Here is a 26191-nt window from a genome sequence, read left to right as displayed (position 1 = left end):
CAGAGTGACACAGAGTGACACAGATTGACACAGAGTGACACAGATCCACAGAGTGACACAGAGATCCACAGAGTGACACAGATTGACACAGAGTGACACACAGATCCACAGAGTGACAGAGAGTTACACAAAGTGACGAAGAGTGACACAGAGGGACACAGAGATACACAGATTGACACAGAGGGACACAGAGTGACACAGAGAGACGTAGAGATTCACAGAGTGACACAGACTGACATAGAGTGAGACAGATTGACACAGAGTGACACAGAATAACGTAGAGATCCACAGAGTGACACAGAGTGACGTAGAGATCAACAGAGTGACACAGAGTGACACAGAGTGACGTAGAGTGACACAGAGTGACACAGAGTGACACAGATTGACACAGAGATCCACAGAGTGACAGAGTGACACAGAGATCCACAGAGTGACACAGAGATCCACAGAGTGACACAGATTGACACAGAGTGACACAGATTGACACAGATTGACACAGAGTGACACAGAGTGACGTAGAGATCCACAGAGTGACACAGAGAGTCAGAGTGACACAGATTGACACAGAGATCCACAGAGTGACACAGAGTGACACAGAGATGCACAAAGTGACACAGATCCACAGAGTGACACAGAGATGCACAGAGTGACACAGAGTGACACAGAGATGCACAGAGTGACACAGATCCACAGAGTGACACAGATTGACACAGAGATGCACAGAGTGACACAGATTGACACAGATTGACACAGAGTGACACAGAGTGACACAGATCCACAGAGTGACACAGAGATCCACAGAGTGACACAGATTGACACAGAGTGAAACAGAGTGACACAGAGGTCCACAGAGTGACACAGAGTGACACAAAGTGACGCAGAGTGAGACAGAGGGACACAGAGATCCACAGAGTGACACAGATTGACACAGAGTGACACAGAGAGACGTAGAGATCCACAGAGTGACACAGAGTGACGTAGAGATCAACAGAGTGACACAGAGTGACACAGATTGACACAGAGTGACACAGAGTGACGTAGAGATTCACAGAGTGACACAGAGATCTGTAGAGTGACACATATTGACACAGAGTGACACAGAGTGTCGTAGAGATCCCGAGAGTGACACAGAGTGACACAGAGTGACACAGAGATCCGTAGAGTGACACAGATTGACACAGAGTGACACAGAGTGACGTAGAGATCCACAGAGTGACACAGAGTGACACAGATATCCACAGAGTGTCACAGATTGATACAGAGTGACACAGAGTGACACAGATCCACAGAGTGACACAGAGATCCACAGAGTGACACAGAGTGACACAGAGGTCTACAGAGTGACACAGAGTGACACAAAGTGATGCAGAGTGACACAGAGGGACACAGAGATCCACAGAGTGACACAGAGTGACACAGAGTGACACAGAGAGATGTAGAGATTCACAGAGTGACACAGAGATCCACAGAGTGACACAGAGTGACACAGAGAGACGTAGAGATTCACAGAGTGACACAGAGATTCACAGAGTGACACAGAGTGACACAGAGATCCACAGAGTGACACAGAGTGACACAGAGGTCTACAGAGTGACACAGAGTGACACAAAGTGATGCAGAGTGACACAGAGTGACACAGAGATCCACAGAGTGACACAGAGTGACACAGAGAGACGTAGAGATTCACAGAGTGACATAGAGATTCACAGAGTGACACAGAGATCCACAGAGTGACACAGAGTGACACAGAGTTACACAAAGTGACGCAGAGTGACACAGAGGGACACAGAGATACACAGATTGACACAGAGATCCGTAGAGTGACACAGATTGACACAGAGTGACACAGAGTGAAGTAGAGATCCACAGAGTGACACAGAGTGACGTAGAGATCAACAGAGTTACACAGAGTGACACAGAGATCCACAGAGTGACACAGATTTACAAAGAGTGACACAGAGTGACGTATAAGAGATTTACGGAGTGACGTAGAGATCCACAGAGTGACACAGATTGACACAGAGTGACACAGAGTGACGTAGAGATCCAGAGAGTGATACAGAGTGACACAGAGTGACACAGAGATCCGTAGAGTGACACAGATTGACACAGAGTGACACAGAATGACGTAGAGATCCGCAGAGTGACACAGAGTGACACAGCTATCCACAGAGTGTCACAGATTGACACAGAGTGACACAGAGTGACACAGATCCACAGAGTGACACAGAGTGACACAGATTGACACAGAGTGACACAGATTCACAGAGTGACACAGAGATCCACAGAGTGACACCGAGTGACACAGAGGTCTACAGAGTGACACAGAGTGACACAAAGTGATGCAGAGTGACACAGAGGGACACAGAGATCCACAGAGTGACACAGAGTGACACAGAGATCCACAGATTGACACAGAGTGACACAGAGTGACGTAGAGATCCAGAGAGTGACACAGAGTGACACAGATTGACACAGAGTGACACAGAGTGACGTAGAGATCCACAGAGTGACACAGAGTGACGTAGAGATCAACAGAGTGACACAGAGTGACACAGAGTGACGTAGGCATTCACAAAGTGACACAGAGATCTGTAGAGGGACACGGATTTACACAGAGTGACACAGAGTGACGTATAAGAGATTTACAGAGTGACGTAGAGATCCACAGAGTGACACAGATTGACACAGAGTGACACAGAGTGACGTAGCGATCCACAGAGTGACACAGAGATCCGTAGAGTGACACAGATTGACACAGAGTGACACAGAGTGACGTAGAGATGCAGAGAGTGACACAGAGTGACGCAGCGTGACACAGAGTGACGTAGAGTGACACAGATTGACACAGAGTGACACAGAGTGACGTAGACATCCACAGAGTGACACAGAGTGTCAGAGATTGACACAGAGTGACACAGACTGACACAGATCCACAGAGTGACACAGAGTGACACAGATTGAAACAGAGTGACACAGATACACAGAGTGACACAGAGATCCACAGAGTGACACAGATTGACACAGAGTGACACAGAGGGATACAGAGATCCACAGAGTGACACAGATTGACGCAGAGTGACACAGAGAGACGTAGAGATTCACAGAGTGACACAGAGATCCACAGAGTGACACAGAGTGACACAGAGTGACACAGAGATCCACAGAGTGACACAGATTGACACAGAGTGACACACAGATCCACAGAGTGACAGAGAGTTACACAAAGTGACAAAGAGTGACACAGAGGGACACAGAGATACACAGATTGACACAGAGGGACACAGAGTGACACAGAGAGACGTAGAGATTCACAGAGTGACACAGACTGACACAGAGTGAGACAGATTGACACAGAGTGACACAGAATAACGTAGAGATCCACAGAGTGACACAGAGTGACGTAGAGATCAACAGAGTGACTCAGAGTGACACAGAGATCCGTAAAGTGACACAGAGTGACACAGAGTGACACAGATTGACACAGAGATCCACAGAGTAACAGAGTGACACAGAGATCCACAGAGTGACACAGAGATCCACAGAGTGACACAGATTGAAACAAAGTGACACAGATTGACACAGATTGACACAGAGTGACACAGAGTGACGTAGAGATCCACAGAGTGACACAGAGAGTCAGAGTGACACAGAGTGACACAGAGATCCACAGAGTGACACAGAGTGACACAGAGATGCACAAGTGACACAGATCCACAGAGTGACACAGAGATGCACAGAGTGACACAGAGTGACACAGAGATGCACAGAGTGACACAGATCCACAGAGTGACACAGATTGACACAGAGATGCACAGAGTGACACAGATTGACACAGATTGACACAGAGTGACACAGAGTGACACAGATCCACAGAGTGACACAGAGATCCACAGAGTGACACAGATTGACACAGAGTGAAACAGAGTGACACAGAGGTCCACAGAGTGACACAGAGTGACACAAAGTGACGCAGAGTGACACAGAGGGACACAGAGATCCACAGAGTGACACAGATTGACACAGAGTGACACAGAGAGACGTAGAGATCCACAGAGTGACACAGAGTGACATAGAGATCAACAGAGTGACACAGAGTGACACAGATTGACACAGAGTGACACAGAGTGACGTAGAGATTCACAGAGTGACACAGAGATCTGTAGAGTGACACAGATTTACACAGAGTGACACAGAGTGATGTTTAAGAGATTTACAGAGTGACGTAGAGATCCACAGAGTGACACAGATTGACACAGAGTGACACAGAGAGACGTAGAGATCCACAGAGTGACACATATTGACACAGAGTGACACAGAGTGACGTAGAGATCCCGAGAGTGACACAGAGTGACACAGAGTGACACAGAGATCCGTAGAGTGACACAGATTGACACAAAGTGACACAGAGTGACGTAGAGATCCACAGAGTGACACAGAGTGACACACATATCCACAGAGTGTCACAGATTGACACAGAGTGACACAGAGTGACACAGAGTGACACAGATCTACAGAGTGACACAGAGTGACACAGATTGACGCAGAGTGACACAGATCCACAGAGTGACACAGAGATCCACAGAGTGACACAGAGTGACACAGAGGTCTACAGAGTGACACAGAGTGACACAAAGTGATGCAGAGTGACACAGAGGGACACAGAGATCCACAGAGTGACACACAGTGACACAGAGTGACACAGAGAGATGTAGAGATTCACAGAGTGACACAGAGATCCACAGAGTGACACAGAGTGACACAGAGAGACGTAGAGATTCACAGAGTGACACAGATATTCACAGAGTGACACAGAGTGACACAGAGATCCACAGAGTGACACAGAGTGACACAGAGTTACACAAAGTGACGCAGAGTGACACAGAGGGACACAGAGATACACAGATTGACACAGAGATCCGTAGAGTGACACAGATTGACACAGAGTGACACAGATTGACACAGATTGACACGGAGTGACACAGATCCACAGAGTGACACAGAGATCCACAGAGTGACACAAATTGACACAGAGTGAAACAGAGTGACACAGAGGTCCACAGAGTGACACAGAGTGACACAAAGTGACGCAGAGTGACACAGAGGGACACAGAGATCCACAGAGTGACACAGATTGACACAGAGTGACACAGAGAGACGTAGAGATTCACAGAGTGACACAGAGATTCACAGAGTGACACTAAGTGACACTGAGTGACACAGAGATCCACAGAGTGACACAGAGTGACACAGAGATCCACAGAGTGACACAGATTGAAACTGAGTGACACACAGATCCACAGAGTGACACAGAGTGGCGCAGAGTGACACAGAGGGACACAGAGATACACAGAATGACACAGAGGGACACAGTGACACAGAGTGACGTAGAGATTCACAGAGTGACACAGAGTGACGTAGAGATCAACAGAGTGACACAGAGTGACACAGAGTGACGTAGAGATTCACAGAGTGACACAGAGATCTGTAGAGTGACACAGGTTTACACAGAGTGACACAGAGTGATGTATAAGAGATTTACAGAGTGACGTAGAGATCCACAGAGTGATACAGATTGACACAGAGTGACACAGAGTGACGTAGCGATCCACAGAGTGACACAGAGATCCGTAGAGTGACACAGATTGACACAGAGTGACACAGAGTGATGTAGAGATCCAGAGAGTGACACAGAGTGATGCAGCGTGACACAGAGTGACGTAGAGTGACACAGATTGACACAGAGTGACACAGAGTGACGTAGACATCCACAGAGTGACACAGAGTGACACAGATCCACAGAGTGACACAGAGTGACACAGATTGACACAGAGTAACACACAGATCCACAGAGTGACAGAGAGTTACACAAAGTGACGAAGAGTGACACAGAGGGACACAGAGATACACAGATTGACACAGAGGGACACAGAGTGACACAGAGAGACGTAGAGATTCACAGAGTGACACAGACTGACACAGAGTGAGACAGATTGACACAGAGTGACACAGAATAACGTAGAGATCCACAGAGTGACACAGAGTGACGTAGAGATCAACAGAGTGACACAGAGTGACACAGAGTGACGTAGAGTGACACAGAGTGACACAGAGTGACACAGATTGACACAGAGATCCACAGAGTGACAGAGTGACACAGAGATCCACAGAGTGACACAGAGATCCACAGAGTGACACAGATTGACACAGAGTGACACAGATTGACACAGATTGACACAGAGTGACACAGAGTGACGTAGAGATCCACAGAGTGACACAGAGTGACGTAGAGATCAACAGAGTTACACAGAGTGACACAGAGATCCACAGAGTGACACAGATTTACAAAGAGTGACACAGAGTGACGTATAAGAGATTTACGGAGTGACGTAGAGATCCACAGAGTGACACAGATTGACACAGAGTGACACAGAGTGACGTAGAGATCCAGAGAGTGATACAGAGTGACACAGAGTGACACAGAGATCCACAGAGTGACACAGATTTACAAAGAGTGACACAGAGTGACGTATAAGAGATTTACGGAGTGACGTAGAGATCCACAGAGTGACACAGATTGACACAGAGTGACACAGAGTGACGTAGAGATCCAGAGAGTGATACAGAGTGACACAGAGTGACACAGAGATCCGTAGAGTGACACAGATTGACACAGAGTGACACAGAATGACGTAGAGATCCGCAGAGTGACACAGAGTGACACAGCTATCCACAGAGTGTCACAGATTGACACAGAGTGACACAGAGTGACACAGATCCACAGAGTGACACAGAGTGACACAGATTGACACAGAGTGACACAGATTCACAGAGTGACACAGAGATCCACAGAGTGACACCGAGTGACACAGAGGTCTACAGAGTGACACAGAGTGACACAAAGTGATGCAGAGTGACACAGAGGGACACAGATATCCACAGAGTGACACAGAGTGACACAGAGATCCACAGATTGACACAGAGTGACACAGAGTGACGTAGAGATCCAGAGAGTGACACAGAGTGACACAGATTGACACAGAGTGACACAGAGTGACGTAGAGATCCACAGAGTGACACAGAGTGACGTAGAGATCAACAGAGTGACACAGAGTGACACAGAGTGACGTAGGCATTCACAAAGTGACACAGAGATCTGTAGAGGGACACAGATTTACACAGAGTGACACAGAGTGACGTATAAGAGATTTACAGAGTGACGTAGAGATCCACAGAGTGACACAGATTGACACAGAGTGACACAGAGTGACGTAGCGATCCACAGAGTGACACAGAGATCCGTAGAGTGACACAGATTGACACAGAGTGACACAGAGTGACGTAGAGATGCAGAGAGTGACACAGAGTGTCAGAGATTGACACAGAGTGACACAGACTGACACAGATCCACAGAGTGACACAGAGTGACACAGAGTGACACAGATACACAGAGTGACACAGAGATCCACAGAGTGACACAGATTGACACAGAGTGACACAGAGGGATACAGAGATCCACAGAGTGACACAGATTGACGCAGAGTGACACAGAGAGACGTAGAGATTCACAGAGTGACACAGAGATCCACAGAGTGACACAGAGTGACACAGAGTGACACAGAGATCCACAGAGTGACACAGATTGACACAGAGTGACACACAGATCCACAGAGTGACAGAGAGTTACACAAAGTGACAAAGAGTGACACAGAGGGACACAGAGATACACAGATTGACACAGAGGGACACAGAGTGACACAGAGAGACGTAGAGATTCACAGAGTGACACAGACTGACACAGAGTGAGACAGATTGACACAGAGTGACACAGAATAACGTAGAGATCCACAGAGTGACACAGAGTGACGTAGAGATCAACAGAGTGACTCAGAGTGACACAGAGATCCGTAAAGTGACACAGAGTGACACAGAGTGACACAGATTGACACAGAGATCCACAGAGTAACAGAGTGACACAGAGATCCACAGAGTGACACAGAGATCCACAGAGTGACACAGATTGAAACAAAGTGACACAGATTGACACAGATTGACACAGAGTGACACAGAGTGACGTAGAGATCCACAGAGTGACACAGAGAGTCAGAGTGACACAGAGTGACACAGAGATCCACAGAGTGACACAGAGTGACACAGAGATGCACAAAGTGACACAGATCCACAGAGTGACACAGAGATGCACAGAGTGACACAGAGTGACACAGAGATGCACAGAGTGACACAGATCCACAGAGTGACACAGATTGACACAGAGATGCACAGAGTGACACAGATTGACACAGATTGACACAGAGTGACACAGAGTGACACAGATCCACAGAGTGACACAGAGATCCACAGAGTGACACAGATTGACACAGAGTGAAACAGAGTGACACAGAGGTCCACAGAGTGACACAGAGTGACACAAAGTGACGCAGAGTGACACAGAGGGACACAGAGATCCACAGAGTGACACAGATTGACACAGAGTGACACAGAGAGACGTAGAGATCCACAGAGTGACACAGAGTGACATAGAGATCAACAGAGTGACACAGAGTGACACAGATTGACACAGAGTGACACAGAGTGACGTAGAGATTCACAGAGTGACACAGAGATCTGTAGAGTGACACAGATTTACACAGAGTGACACAGAGTGATGTTTAAGAGATTTACAGAGTGACGTAGAGATCCACAGAGTGACACAGATTGACACAGAGTGACACAGAGAGACGTAGAGATCCACAGAGTGACACATATTGACACAGAGTGACACAGAGTGACGTAGAGATCCCGAGAGTGACACAGAGTGACACAGAGTGACACAGAGATCCGTAGAGTGACACAGATTGACACAAAGTGACACAGAGTGACGTAGAGATCCACAGAGTGACACAGAGTGACACACATATCCACAGAGTGTCACAGATTGACACAGAGTGACACAGAGTGACACAGATCTACAGAGTGACACAGAGTGACACAGATTGACGCAGAGTGACACAGATCCACAGAGTGACACAGAGATCCACAGAGTGACACAGAGTGACACAGAGGTCTACAGAGTGACACAGAGTGACACAAAGTGATGCAGAGTGACACAGAGGGACACAGAGATCCACAGAGTGACACACAGTGACACAGAGTGACACAGAGAGATGTAGAGATTCACAGAGTGACACAGAGATCCACAGAGTGACACAGAGTGACACAAAGAGACGTAGAGATTCACAGAGTGACACAGATATTCACAGAGTGACACAGAGTGACACAGAGATCCACAGAGTGACACAGAGTGACACAGAGTTACACAAAGTGACGCAGAGTGACACAGAGGGACACAGAGATACACAGATTGACACAGAGATCCGTAGAGTGACACAGATTGACACAGAGTGACACAGATTGACACAGATTGACACGGAGTGACACAGATCCACAGAGTGACACAGAGATCCACAGAGTGACACAAATTGACACAGAGTGAAACAGAGTGACACAGAGGTCCACAGAGTGACACAGAGTGACACAAAGTGACGCAGAGTGACACAGAGGGACACAGAGATCCACAGAGTGACACAGATTGACACAGAGTGACACAGAGAGACGTAGAGATTCACAGAGTGACACAGAGATTCACAGAGTGACACAGAGTGACACTGAGTGACACAGAGATCCACAGAGTGACACAGAGTGACACAGAGATCCACAGAGTGACACAGATTGAAACAGAGTGACACACAGATCCACAGAGTGACACAGAGTGGCGCAGAGTGACACAGAGGGACACAGAGATACACAGAATGACACAGAGGGACACAGTGACACAGAGAGACGTAGAGATTCACAGAGTGACACAGAGTGACGTAGAGATCAACAGAGTGACACAGAGTGACACAGAGTGACGTAGAGATTCACAGAGTGACACAGAGATCTGTAGAGTAACACAGGTTTACACAGAGTGACACAGAGTGACGTATAAGAGATTTACAGAGTGACGTAGAGATCCACAGAGTGATACAGATTGACACAGAGTGACACAGAGTGACGTAGCGATCCACAGAGTGACACAGAGATCCGTAGAGTGACACAGATTGACACAGAGTGACACAGAGTGATGTAGAGATCCAGAGAGTGACACAGAGTGATGCAGCGTGACACAGAGTGACGTAGAGTGACACAGATTGACACAGAGTGACACAGAGTGACATAGACATCCACAGAGTGACACAGAGTGACACAGATCCACAGAGTGACACAGAGTGACACAGATTGACACAGAGTAACACACAGATCCACAGAGTGACAGAGAGTTACACAAAGTGACGAAGAGTGACACAGAGGGACACAGAGATACACAGATTGACACAGAGGGACACAGAGTGACACAGAGAGACGCAGAGATTCACAGAGTGACACAGACTGACACAGAGTGAGACAGATTGACACAGAGTGACACAGAATAACGTAGAGATCCACAGAGTGACACAGAGTGACGTAGAGATCAACAGAGTGACACAGAGTGACACAGAGTGACGTAGAGTGACACAGAGTGACACAGAGTGACACAGAGTGACACAGAGATCCACAGAGTGACAGAGTGACACAGAGATCCACAGAGTGACACAGAGATCCACAGAGTGACACAGATTGACACAGAGTGACACAGATTGACACAGATTGACACAGAGTGACACAGAGTGACGTAGAGATCCACAGAGTGACACAGAGTGACGTAGAGATCAACAGAGTTACACAGAGTGACACAGAGATCCACAGAGTGACACAGATTTACAAAGAGTGACACAGAGTGACGTATAAGAGATTTACGGAGTGACGTAGAGATCCACAGAGTGACACAGATTGACACAGAGTGACACAGAGTGACGTAGAGATCCAGAGAGTGATACAGAGTGACACAGAGTGACACAGAGATCCGTAGAGTGACACAGATTGACACAGAGTGACACAGAATGACGTAGAGATCCGCAGAGTGACACAGAGTGACACAGCTATCCACAGAGTGTCACAGATTGACACAGAGTGACACAGAGTGACACAGATCCACAGAGTGACACAGAGTGACACAGATTGACACAGAGTGACACAGATCCACAGAGTGACACAGAGATCCACAGAGTGACACCGAGTGACACAGAGGTCTACAGAGTGACACAGAGTGACACAAAGTGATGCAGAGTGACACAGAGGGACACAGAGATCCACAGAGTGACACAGAGTGACACAGAGATCCACAGAGTGACACAGAGTGACACAGAGTGACGTAGAGATCCAGAGAGTGACACAGAGTGACAAAGATTTACACAGAGTGACACAGAGTGACGTATAAGAGATTTACAGAGTGACGTAGAGATCCACAGAGTGACACAGATTGACACAGAGTGACACAGAGTGACGTAGAGATCCAGAGAGTGACACAGAGTGACACAGAGTGACACAGAGATCCGTAGAATGACACAGATTGAAACAGAGTGACACAGAGTGACGTAGAGATCCACAGAGTGACACAGAGTGACACAGATATCCACAGAGTGTCACAGATTTACACAGAGTGACACAGAGTGACACAGATCCACAGAGTGACACAGAGTGACACAGATTGACACAGTGACACAGATCCACAGAGTGACACAGAGATCCACAGAGTGACACAGAGTGACACAGAGGTCTACAGAGTGACACAGAGTGACACAAAGTGATGCAGTGTGACACAGAGGGACACAGAGAGATGTAGAGATTCACAGAGTGACACAGAGATCCACAGAGTGACACAGAGTGACACAGAGAGATGTAGAGATTCACAGAGTGACACAGAGATCCACAGAGTGACACAGAGGGACACAGAGATACACAGATTGACACAGAGATCCGTAGAGTGACACAGATTGACACAGAGTGACACAGAGTGACGTAGAGATCCACAGAGTGACACAGAGTGACGTAGAGATCAACAGAGTGACACAGATTGACACAGAGTGACACACAGATCCACAGAGTGACAGAGAGTTACACAAAGTGACAAAGAGTGACACAGAGGGACACAGAGATACACAGATTGACACAGAGGGACACAGAGTGACACAGAGAGACGTAGAGATTCACAGAGTGACACAGACTGACACAGAGTGAGACAGATTGACACAGAGTGACACAGAATAACGTAGAGATCCACAGAGTGACACAGAGTGACGTAGAGATCAACAGAGTGACTCAGAGTGACACAGAGATCCGTAAAGTGACACAGAGTGACACAGAGTGACACAGATTGACACAGAGATCCACAGAGTAACAGAGTGACACAGAGATCCACAGAGTGACACAGAGATCCACAGAGTGACACAGATTGAAACAAAGTGACACAGATTGACACAGATTGACACAGAGTGACACAGAGTGACGTAGAGATCCACAGAGTGACACAGAGAGTCAGAGTGACACAGAGTGACACAGAGATCCACAGAGTGACACAGAGTGACACAGAGATGCACAAAGTGACACAGATCCACAGAGTGACACAGAGATGCACAGAGTGACACAGAGTGACACAGAGATGCACAGAGTGACACAGATCCACAGAGTGACACAGATTGACACAGAGATGCACAGAGTGACACAGATTGACACAGATTGACACAGAGTGACACAGAGTGACACAGATCCACAGAGTGACACAGAGATCCACAGAGTGACACAGATTGACACAGAGTGAAACAGAGTGACACAGAGGTCCACAGAGTGACACAGAGTGACACAAAGTGACGCAGAGTGACACAGAGGGACACAGAGATCCACAGAGTGACACAGATTGACACAGAGTGACACAGAGAGACGTAGAGATCCACAGAGTGACACAGAGTGACATAGAGATCAACAGAGTGACACAGAGTGACACAGATTGACACAGAGTGACACAGAGTGACGTAGAGATTCACAGAGTGACACAGAGATCTGTAGAGTGACACAGATTTACACAGAGTGACACAGAGTGATGTTTAAGAGATTTACAGAGTGACGTAGAGATCCACAGAGTGACACAGATTGACACAGAGTGACACAGAGAGACGTAGAGATCCACAGAGTGACACATATTGACACAGAGTGACACAGAGTGACGTAGAGATCCCGAGAGTGACACAGAGTGACACAGAGTGACACAGAGATCCGTAGAGTGACACAGATTGACACAAAGTGACACAGAGTGACGTAGAGATCCACAGAGTGACACAGAGTGACACACATATCCACAGAGTGTCACAGATTGACACAGAGTGACACAGAGTGACACAGATCTACAGAGTGACACAGAGTGACACAGATTGACGCAGAGTGACACAGATCCACAGAGTGACACAGAGATCCACAGAGTGACACAGAGTGACACAGAGGTCTACAGAGTGACACAGAGTGACACAAAGTGATGCAGAGTGACACAGAGGGACACAGAGATCCACAGAGTGACACACAGTGACACAGAGTGACACAGAGAGATGTAGAGATTCACAGAGTGACACAGAGATCCACAGAGTGACACAGAGTGACACAGAGAGACGTAGAGATTCACAGAGTGACACAGATATTCACAGAGTGACACAGAGTGACACAGAGATCCACAGAGTGACACAGAGTGACACAGAGTTACACAAAGTGACGCAGAGTGACACAGAGGGACACAGAGATACACAGATTGACACAGAGATCCGTAGAGTGACACAGATTGACACAGAGTGACACAGATTGACACAGATTGACACGGAGTGACACAGATCCACAGAGTGACACAGAGATCCACAGAGTGACACAAATTGACACAGAGTGAAACAGAGTGACACAGAGGTCCACAGAGTGACACAGAGTGACACAAAGTGACGCAGAGTGACACAGAGGGACACAGAGATCCACAGAGTGACACAGATTGACACAGAGTGACACAGAGAGACGTAGAGATTCACAGAGTGACACAGAGATTCACAGAGTGACACAGAGTGACACTGAGTGACACAGAGATCCACAGAGTGACACAGAGTGACACAGAGATCCACAGAGTGACACAGATTGAAACAGAGTGACACACAGATCCACAGAGTGACACAGAGATCCACAGAGTGACACAAATTGACACAGAGTGAAACAGAGTGACACAGAGGTCCACAGAGTGACACAGAGTGACACAAAGTGACGCAGAGTGACACAGAGGGACACAGAGATCCACAGAGTGACACAGATTGACACAGAGTGACACAGAGAGACGTAGAGATTCACAGAGTGACACAGAGATTCACAGAGTGACACAGAGTGACACTGAGTGACACAGAGATCCACAGAGTGACACAGAGTGACACAGAGATCCACAGAGTGACACAGATTGAAACAGAGTGACACACAGATCCACAGAGTGACACAGAGTGGCGCAGAGTGACACAGAGGGACACAGAGATACACAGAATGACACAGAGGGACACAGTGACACAGAGAGACGTAGAGATTCACAGAGTGACACAGAGTGACGTAGAGATCAACAGAGTGACACAGAGTGACACAGAGTGACGTAGAGATTCACAGAGTGACACAGAGATCTGTAGAGTGACACAGATTTACACAGAGTGACACAGAGTGACGTTTAAGAGATTTACAGAGTGACGTAGAGATCCACAGAGTGATACAGATTGACACAGAGTGACACAGAGTGACGTAGCGATCCACAGAGTGACACAGAGATCCGTAGAGTGACACAGATTGACACAGAGTGACACAGAGTGATGTAGAGATCCAGAGAGTGACACAGAGTGACGCAGCGTGACACAGAGTGACGTAGAGTGACACAGATTGACACAGAGTGACACAGAGTGACGTAGACATCCACAGAGTGACACAGAGTGACACAGATCCACAGAGTGACACAGAGTGACACAGATTGACACAGAGTAACACACAGATCCACAGAGTGACAGAGAGTTACACAAAGTGACGAAGAGTGACACAGAGGGACACAGAGATACACAGATTGACACAGAGGGACACAGAGTGACACAGAGAGACGTAGAGATTCACAGAGTGACACAGACTGACACAGAGTGAGACAGATTGACACAGAGTGACACAGAATAACGTAGAGATCCACAGAGTGACACAGAGTGACGTAGAGATCAACAGAGTGACTCAGAGTGACACAGAGATCCGTAAAGTGACACAGAGTGACACAGAGTGACACAGATTGACACAGAGATCCACAGAGTAACAGAGTGACACAGAGATCCACAGAGTGACACAGAGATCCACAGAGTGACACAGATTGAAACAAAGTGACACAGATTGACACAGATTGACACAGAGTGACACAGAGTGATGTAGAGCTCCACAGAGTGACACAGAGAGTCAGAGTGACACAGAGTGACACAGAGATCCACAGAGTGACACAGAGTGACACAGAGATGCACAAAGTGACACAGATCCACAGAGTGACACAGAGATGCACAGAGTGACACAGAGTGACACAGAGATGCACAGAGTGACACAGATCCACAGAGTGACACAGATTGACACAGAGATGCACAGAGTGACACAGATTGACACAGATTGACACAGAGTGACACAGAGTGACACAGATCCACAGAGTGACACAGAGATCCACAGAGTGACACAGATTGACACAGAGTGAAACAGAGTGACACAGAGGTCCACAGAGTGACACAGAGTGACACAAAGTGACGCAGAGTGACACAGAGGGACACAGAGATCCACAGAGTGACACAGATTGACACAGAGTGACACAGAGAGACGTAGAGATCCACAGAGTGACACAGAGTGACATAGAGATCAACAGAGTGACACAGAGTGACACAGATTGACACAGAGTGACACAGAGTGACGTAGAGATTCACAGAGTGACACAGAGATCTGTAGAGTGACACAGATTTACACAGAGTGACACAGAGTGATGTTTAAGAGATTTACAGAGTGACGTAGAGATCCACAGAGTGACACAGATTGACACAGAGTGACACAGAGAGACGTAGAGATCCACAGAGTGACACATATTGACACAGAGTGACACAGAGTGACGTAGAGATCCCGAGAGTGACACAGAGTGACACAGAGTGACACAGAGATCCGTAGAGTGACACAGATTGACACAAAGTGACACAGAGTGACGTAGAGATCCACAGAGTGACACAGAGTGACACACATATCCACAGAGTGTCACAGATTGACACAGAGTGACACAGAGTGACACAGATCTACAGAGTGACACAGAGTGACACAGATTGACGCAGAGTGACACAGATCCACAGAGTGACACAGAGATCCACAGAGTGACACAGAGTGACACAGAGGTCTACAGAGTGACACAGAGTGACACAAAGTGATGCAGAGTGACACAGAGGGACAGAGAGATCCACAGAGTGACACACAGTGACACAGAGTGACACAGAGAGATGTAGAGATTCACAGAGTGACACAGAGATCCACAGAGTGACACAGAGTGACACAGAGAGACGTAGAGATTCACAGAGTGACACAGATATTCACAGAGTGACACAGAGTGACACAGAGATCCACAGAGTGACACAGAGTGACACAGAGTTACACAAAGTGACGCAGAGTGACACAGAGGGACACAGAGATACACAGATTGACACAGAGATCCGTAGAGTGACACAGATTGACACAGAGTGACACAGATTGACACAGATTGACACGGAGTGACACAGATCCACAGAGTGACACAGAGATCCACAGAGTGACACAAATTGACACAGAGTGAAACAGAGTGACACAGAGGTCCACAGAGTGACACAGAGTGACACAAAGTGACGCAGAGTGACACAGAGGGACACAGAGATCCACAGAGTGACACAGATTGACACAGAGTGACACAGAGAGACGTAGAGATTCACAGAGTGACACAGAGATTCACAGAGTGACACAGAGTGACACTGAGTGACACAGAGATCCACAGAGTGACACAGAGTGACACAGAGATCCACAGAGTGACACAGATTGAAACAGAGTGACACACAGATCCACAGAGTGACACAGAGATCCACAGAGTGACACAAATTGACACAGAGTGAAACAGAGTGACACAGAGGTCCACAGAGTGACACAGAGTGACACAAAGTGACGCAGAGTGACACAGAGGGACACAGAGATCCACAGAGTGACACAGATTGACACAGAGTGACACAGAGAGACGTAGAGATTCACAGAGTGACACAGAGATTCACAGAGTGACACAGAGTGACACTGAGTGACACAGAGATCCACAGAGTGACACAGAGTGACACAGAGATCCACAGAGTGACACAGATTGAAACAGAGTGACACACAGATCCACAGAGTGACACAGAGTGGCGCAGAGTGACACAGAGGGACACAGAGATACACAGAATGACACAGAGGGACACAGTGACACAGAGAGACGTAGAGATTCACAGAGTGACACAGAGTGACGTAGAGATCAACAGAGTGACACAGAGTGACACAGAGTGACGTAGAGATTCACAGAGTGACACAGAGATCTGTAGAGTGACACAGATTTACACAGAGTGACACAGAGTGACGTTTAAGAGATTTACAGAGTGACGTAGAGATCCACAGAGTGATACAGATTGACACAGAGTGACACAGAGTGACGTAGCGATCCACAGAGTGACACAGAGATCCGTAGAGTGACACAGATTGACACAGAGTGACACAGAGTGATGTAGAGATCCAGAGAGTGACACAGAGTGACGCAGCGTGACACAGAGTGACGTAGAGTGACACAGATTGACACAGAGTGACACAGAGTGACGTAGACATCCACAGAGTGACACAGAGTGACACAGATCCACAGAGTGACACAGAGTGACACAGATTGACACAGAGTAACACACAGATCCACAGAGTGACAGAGAGTTACACAAAGTGACGAAGAGTGACACAGAGGGACACAGAGATACACAGATTGACACAGAGGGACACAGAGTGACACAGAGAGACGTAGAGATTCACAGAGTGACACAGACAGACACAGAGTGAGACAGATTGACACAGAGTGACACAGAATAACGTAGAGATCCACAGAGTGACACAGAGTGACGTAGAGATCAACAGAGTGACACAGAGTGACACAGAGTGACGTAGAGTGACACAGAGTGACACAGAGTGACACAGATTGACACAGAGATCCACAGAGTGACAGAGTGACACAGAGATCCACAGAGTGACACAGAGATCCACAGAGTGACACAGATTGACACAGAGTGACACAGATTGACACAGATTGACACAGAGTGACACAGAGTGACGTAGAGATCCACAGAGTGACACAGAGTGACGTAGAGATCAACAGAGTTACACAGAGTGACACAGAGATCCACAGAGTGACACAGATTTACAAAGAGTGACACAGAGTGACGTATAAGAGATTTACGGAGTGACGTAGAGATCCACAGAGTGACACAGATTGACACAGAGTGACACAGAGTGACGTAGAGATCCAGAGAGTGATACAGAGTGACACAGAGTGACACAGAGATCCGTAGAGTGACACAGATTGACACAGAGTGACACAGAATGACGTAGAGATCCGCAGAGTGACACAGAGTGACACAGCTATCCACAGAGTGTCACAGATTGACACAGAGTGACACAGAGTGACACAGATCCACAGAGTGACACAGAGTGACACAGATTGACACAGAGTGACACAGATCCACAGAGTGACACAGAGATCCACAGAGTGACACCGAGTGACACAGAGGTCTACAGAGTGACACAGAGTGACACAAAGTGATGCAGAGTGACACAGAGGGACACAGAGATCCACAGAGTGACACAGAGTGACACAGAGATCCACAGAGTGACACAGAGTGACACAGAGTGACGTAGAGATCCAGAGAGTGACACAGAGTGACAAAGATTTACACAGAGTGACACAGAGTGACGTATAAGAGATTTACAGAGTGACGTAGAGATCCACAGAGTGACACAGATTGACACAGAGTGACACAGAGTGACGTAGAGATCCACAGAGTGACACAGAGTGACACACATATCCACAGAGTGTCACAGATTGACACAGAGTGACACAGAGTGACACAGATCTACAGAGTGACACAGAGTGACACAGATTGACGCAGAGTGACACAGATCCACAGAGTGACACAGAGATCCACAGAGTGACACAGAGTGACACAGAGGTCTACAGAGTGACACAGAGTGACACAAAGTGATGCAGAGTGACACAGAGGGACACAGAGATCCACAGAGTGACACACAGTGACACAGAGTGACACAGAGAGATGTAGAGATTCACAGAGTGACACAGAGATCCACAGAGTGACACAGAGTGACACAGAGAGACGTAGAGATTCACAGAGTGACACAGATATTCACAGAGTGACACAGAGTGACACAGAGATCCACAGAGTGACACAGAGTGACACAGAGTTACACAAAGTGACGCAGAGTGACACAGAGAGACACAGAGATACACAGATTGACACAGAGATCCGTAGAGTGACACAGATTGACACAGAGTGACACAGATTGACACAGATTGACACGGAGTGACACAGATCCACAGAGTGACACAGAGATCCACAGAGTGACACAAATTGACACAGAGTGAAACAGAGTGACACAGAGGTCCACAGAGTGACACAGAGTGACACAAAGTGACGCAGAGTGACACAGAGGGACACAGAGATCCACAGAGTGACACAGATTGACACAGAGTGACACAGAGAGACGTAGAGATTCACAGAGTGACACAGAGATTCACAGAGTGACACAGAGTGACACTGAGTGACACAGAGATCCACAGAGTGACACAGAGTGACACAGAGATCCACAGAGTGACACAGATTGAAACAGAGTGACACACAGATCCACAGAGTGACACAGAGATCCACAGAGTGACACAAATTGACACAGAGTGAAACAGAGTGACACAGAGGTCCACAGAGTGACACAGAGTGACACAAAGTGACGCAGAGTGACACAGAGGGACACAGAGATCCACAGAGTGACACAGATTGACACAGAGTGACACAGAGAGACGTAGAGATTCACAGAGTGACACAGAGATTCACAGAGTGACACAGAGTGACACTGAGTGACACAGAGATCCACAGAGTGACACAGAGTGACACAGAGATCCACAGAGTGACACAGATTGAAACAGAGTGACACACAGATCCACAGAGTGACACAGAGTGGCGCAGAGTGACACAGAGGGACACAGAGATACACAGAATGACACAGAGGGACACAGTGACACAGAGAGACGTAGAGATTCACAGAGTGACACAGAGTGACGTAGAGATCAACAGAGTGACACAGAGTGACACAGAGTGACGTAGAGATTCACAGAGTGACACAGAGATCTGTAGAGTGACACAGATTTACACAGAGTGACACAGAGTGACGTTTAAGAGATTTACAGAGTGACGTAGAGATCCACAGAGTGATACAGATTGACACAGAGTGACACAGAGTGACGTAGCGATCCACAGAGTGACACAGAGATCCGTAGAGTGACACAGATTGACACAGAGTGACACAGAGTGATGTAGAGATCCAGAGAGTGACACAGAGTGACGCAGCGTGACACAGAGTGACGTAGAGTGACACAGATTGACACAGAGTGACGTAGACATCCACAGAGTGACACAGAGTGACACAGATCCACAGAGTGACACAGAGTGACACAGATTGACACAGAGTAACACACAGATCCACAGAGTGACAGAGAGTTACACAAAGTGACGAAGAGTGACACAGAGGGACACAGAGATACACAGATTGACACAGAGGGACACAGAGTGACACAGAGAGACGTAGAGATTCACAGAGTGACACAGACTGACACAGAGTGAGACAGATTGACACAGAGTGACACAGAATAACGTAGAGATCCACAGAGTGACACAGAGTGACGTAGAGATCAACAGAGTGACTCAGAGTGACACAGAGATCCGTAAAGTGACACAGAGTGACACAGATTGACACAGAGATCCACAGAGTAACAGAGTGACACAGAGATCCACAGAGTGACACAGAGATCCACAGAGTGACACAGATTGAAACAAAGTGACACAGATTGACACAGATTGACACAGAGTGACACAGAGTGACGTAGAGCTCCACAGAGTGACACAGAGAGTCAGAGTGACACAGAGTGACACAGAGATCCACAGAGTGACACAGAGTGACACAGAGATGCACAAAGTGACACAGATCCACAGAGTGACACAGAGATGCACAGAGTGACACAGAGTGACACAGAGATGCACAGAGTGACACAGATCCACAGAGTGACACAGATTGACACAGAGATGCACAGAGTGACACAGATTGACACAGATTGACACAGAGTGACACAGAGTGACACAGATCCACAGAGTGACACAGAGATCCACAGAGTGACACAGATTGACACAGAGTGAAACAGAGTGACACAGAGGTCCACAGAGTGACACAGAGTGACACAAAGTGACGCAGAGTGACACAGAGGGACACAGAGATCCACAGAGTGACACAGATTGACACAGAGTGACACAGAGAGACGTAGAGATCCACAGAGTGACACAGAGTGACATAGAGATCAACAGAGTGACACAGAGTGACACAGATTGACACAGAGTGACACAGAGTGACGTAGAGATTCACAGAGTGACACAGAGATCTGTAGAGTGACACAGATTTACACAGAGTGACACAGAGTGATGTTTAAGAGATTTACAGAGTGACGTAGAGATCCACAGAGTGACACAGATTGACACAGAGTGACACAGAGAGACGTAGAGATCCACAGAGTGACACATATTGACACAGAGTGACACAGAGTGACGTAGAGATCCCGAGAGTGACACAGAGTGACACAGAGTGACACAGAGATCCGTAGAGTGACACAGATTGACACAAAGTGACACAGAGTGACGTAGAGATCCACAGAGTGACACAGAGTGACACACATATCCACAGAGTGTCACAGATTGACACAGAGTGACACAGAGTGACACAGATCTACAGAGTGACACAGAGTGACACAGATTGACGCAGAGTGACACAGATCCACAGAGTGACACAGAGATCCACAGAGTGACACAGAGTGACACAGAGGTCTACAGAGTGACACAGAGTGACACAAAGTGATGCAGAGTGACACAGAGGGACACAGAGATCCACAGAGTGACACACAGTGACACAGAGTGACACAGAGAGATGTAGAGATTCACAGAGTGACACAGAGATCCACAGAGTGACACAGAGTGACACAGAGAGACGTAGAGATTCACAGAGTGACACAGATATTCACAGAGTGACACAGAGTGACACAGAGATCCACAGAGTGACACAGAGTGACACAGAGTTACACAAAGTGACGCAGAGTGACACAGAGGGACACAGAGATACACAGATTGACACAGAGATCCGTAGAGTGACACAGATTGACACAGAGTGACACAGATTGACACAGATTGACACGGAGTGACACAGATCCACAGAGTGACACAGAGATCCACAGAGTGACACAAATTGACACAGAGTGAAACAGAGTGACACAGAGGTCCACAGAGTGACACAGAGTGACACAAAGTGACGCAGAGTGACACAGAGGGACACAGAGATCCACAGAGTGACACAGATTGACACAGAGTGACACAGAGAGACGTAGAGATTCACAGAGTGACACAGAGATTCACAGAGTGACACAGAGTGACACTGAGTGACACAGAGATCCACAGAGTGACACAGAGTGACACAGAGATCCACAGAGTGACACAGATTGAAACAGAGTGACACACAGATCCACAGAGTGACACAGAGATCCACAGAGTGACACAAATTGACACAGAGTGAAACAGAGTGACACAGAGGTCCACAGAGTGACACAGAGTGACACAAAGTGACGCAGAGTGACACAGAGGGACACAGAGATCCACAGAGTGACACAGATTGACACAGAGTGACACAGAGAGACGTAGAGATTCACAGAGTGACACAGAGATTCACAGAGTGACACAGAGTGACACTGAGTGACACAGAGATCCACAGAGTGACACAGAGTGACACAGAGATCCACAGAGTGACACAGATTGAAACAGAGTGACACACAGATCCACAGAGTGACACAGAGTGGCGCAGAGTGACACAGAGGGACACAGAGATACACAGAATGACACAGAGGGACACAGTGACACAGAGAGACGTAGAGATTCACAGAGTGACACAGAGTGACGTAGAGATCAACAGAGTGACACAGAGTGACACAGAGTGACGTAGAGATTCACAGAGTGACACAGAGATCTGTAGAGTGACACAGATTTACACAGAGTGACACAGAGTGACGTTTAAGAGATTTACAGAGTGACGTAGAGATCCACAGAGTGATACAGATTGACACAGAGTGACACAGAGTGACGTAGCGATCCACAGAGTGACACAGAGATCCGTAGAGTGACACAGATTGACACAGAGTGACACAGAGTGATGTAGAGATCCAGAGAGTGACACAGAGTGACGCAGCGTGACACAGAGTGACGTAGAGTGACACAGATTGACACAGAGTGACACAGAGTGACGTAGACATCCACAGAGTGACACAGAGTGACACAGATCCACAGAGTGACACAGAGTGACACAGATTGATACAGAGTAACACACAGATCCACAGAGTGACAGAGAGTTACACAAAGTGACGAAGAGTGACACAGAGGGACACAGAGATACACAGATTGACACAGAGGGACACAGAGTGACACAGAGAGACGTAGAGATTCACAGAGTGACACAGACTGACACAGAGTGAGACAGATTGACACAGAGTGACACAGAATAACGTAGAGATCCACAGAGTGACACAGAGTGACGTAGAGATCAACAGAGTGACACAGAGTGACACAGAGTGACGTAGAGTGACACAGAGTGACACAGAGTGACACAGATTGACACAGAGATCCACAGAGTGACAGAGTGACACAGAGATCCACAGAGTGACACAGAGATCCACAGAGTGACACAGATTGACACAGAGTGACACAGATTGACACAGATTGACACAGAGTGACACAGAGTGACGTAGAGATCCACAGAGTGACACAGAGTGACGTAGAGATCAACAGAGTTACACAGAGTGACACAGAGATCCACAGAGTGACACAGATTTACAAAGAGTGACACAGAGTGACGTATAAGAGATTTACGGAGTGACGTAGAGATCCACAGAGTGACACAGATTGACACAGAGTGACACAGAGTGACGTAGAGATCCAGAGAGTGATACAGAGTGACACAGAGTGACACAGAGATCCGTAGAGTGACACAGATTGACACAGAGTGACACAGAATGACGTAGAGATCCGCAGAGTGACACAGAGTGACACAGCTATCCACAGAGTGTCACAGATTGACACAGAGTGACACAGAGTGACACAGATCCACAGAGTGACACAGAGTGACACAGATTGACACAGAGTGACACAGATCCACAGAGTGACACAGAGATCCACAGAGTGACACCGAGTGACACAGAGGTCTACAGAGTGACACAGAGTGACACAAAGTGATGCAGAGTGACACAGAGGGACACAGAGATCCACAGAGTGACACAGAGTGACACAGAGATCCACAGAGTGACACAGAGTGACACAGAGTGACGTAGAGATCCAGAGAGTGACACAGAGTGACAAAGATTTACACAGAGTGACACAGAGTGACGTATAAGAGATTTACAGAGTGACGTAGAGATCCACAGAGTGACACAGATTGACACAGAGTGACACAGAGTGACGTAGAGATCCAGAGAGTGACACAGAGTGACACAGAGTGACACAGAGATCCGTAGAATGACACAGATTGAAACAGAGTGACACAGAGTGACGTAGAGATCCACAGAGTGACACAGAGTGACACAGATATCCACAGAGTGTCACAGATTTACACAGAGTGACACAGAGTGACACAGATCCACAGAGTGACACAGAGTGACACAGATTGACACAGTGACACAGATCCACAGAGTGACACAGAGATCCACAGAGTGACACAGAGTGACACAGAGGTCTACAGAGTGACACAGAGTGACACAAAGTGATGCAGTGTGACACAGAGGGACACAGAGAGATGTAGAGATTCACAGAGTGACACAGAGATCCACAGAGTGACACAGAGTGACACAGAGAGATGTAGAGATTCACAGAGTGACACAGAGATCCACAGAGTGACACAGAGGGACACAGAGATACACAGATTGACACAGAGATCCGTAGAGTGACACAGATTGACACAGAGTGACACAGAGTGACGTAGAGATCCACAGAGTGACACAGAGTGACGTAGAGATCAACAGAGTGACACAGAGTGACACAGAGATCCGCAGAGTGACACAGATTGACACAGAGTGACACAGAGTGACGTAGAGATCCACAGAGTGACACAGAGTGACACAGATCCACAGAGTGAAACAGAGATCCACAGAGTTACACAGAGTGACACAGAGGTCTACAGAGTGACACAGAGTGACACAGAGTGACGCAGAGTTACACAGAGGGACACAGAGATCCACAGAGTGACACAGAGTGACACAGAGTGACACAGAGAGATGTAGAGATTCACAGAGTGACACAGAGATCCACAGAGTGACACAGAGTGACACAGAGTGACACAGAGAGACGTAGAGATTCACAGAGTGACACAGAGATTCACAGAGTGACACAGAGATCCACAGAGTGACACAGAGATCCACAGAGTGACACAGAGTGACACAAAGTGACGCAGAGTGACACAGAGTGACACAGAGAGACGTAGAGATTCACAGAGTGACACAGAGATTCACAGAGTGACACAGAGATCCACAGAGTGACACACAGATCCACAGAGTGACACAGAGTGACACAAAGTGACGCAGAGTGACACAGAGATCCGTAGAGTGACACAGATTGACACAGAGTGACACAGAGTGACGTAGAGATCCACAGAGTTACACAGATTGACACAGAGTGACACAGAGTGACGTAGAGATCCACAGAGTGAAACAGATTGACACAGAGTGACACAGAGTGACGTAGAGATCGACAGAGTGACACAGATTGACACAGAGTGACACAGAGTGACGTAGAGATCCACAGAGTGACACAAAGTGACACAGAGTTACACAGATTGACGTAGAGATTCA

At 47.6% G+C, this 26191-nt stretch overlaps 1 protein-coding gene across 1 annotated transcript in view; it reads left to right on the top strand.

Moving 5' to 3' along the window:
* The window catches only part of LOC116942107 (uncharacterized), a 60259-nt gene that overhangs the window by 22989 nt on the left and 11079 nt on the right, over positions 1–26191 (top strand). The window lies entirely within an intron of this gene.

Source organism: Petromyzon marinus, chromosome 13 (assembly GCF_048934315.1).
Source record: "Petromyzon marinus isolate PM22_M1 ecotype Great Lakes invasive population chromosome 13, UKy_Petmar_22M1.pri1.0, whole genome shotgun sequence".
NCBI classification, from domain to species: domain Eukaryota; kingdom Metazoa; phylum Chordata; class Hyperoartia; order Petromyzontiformes; family Petromyzontidae; genus Petromyzon; species Petromyzon marinus.
The sequence above is the reverse complement of the archived record's forward strand: the minus strand, read 5'-3'. Positions and strand labels throughout refer to the sequence as shown.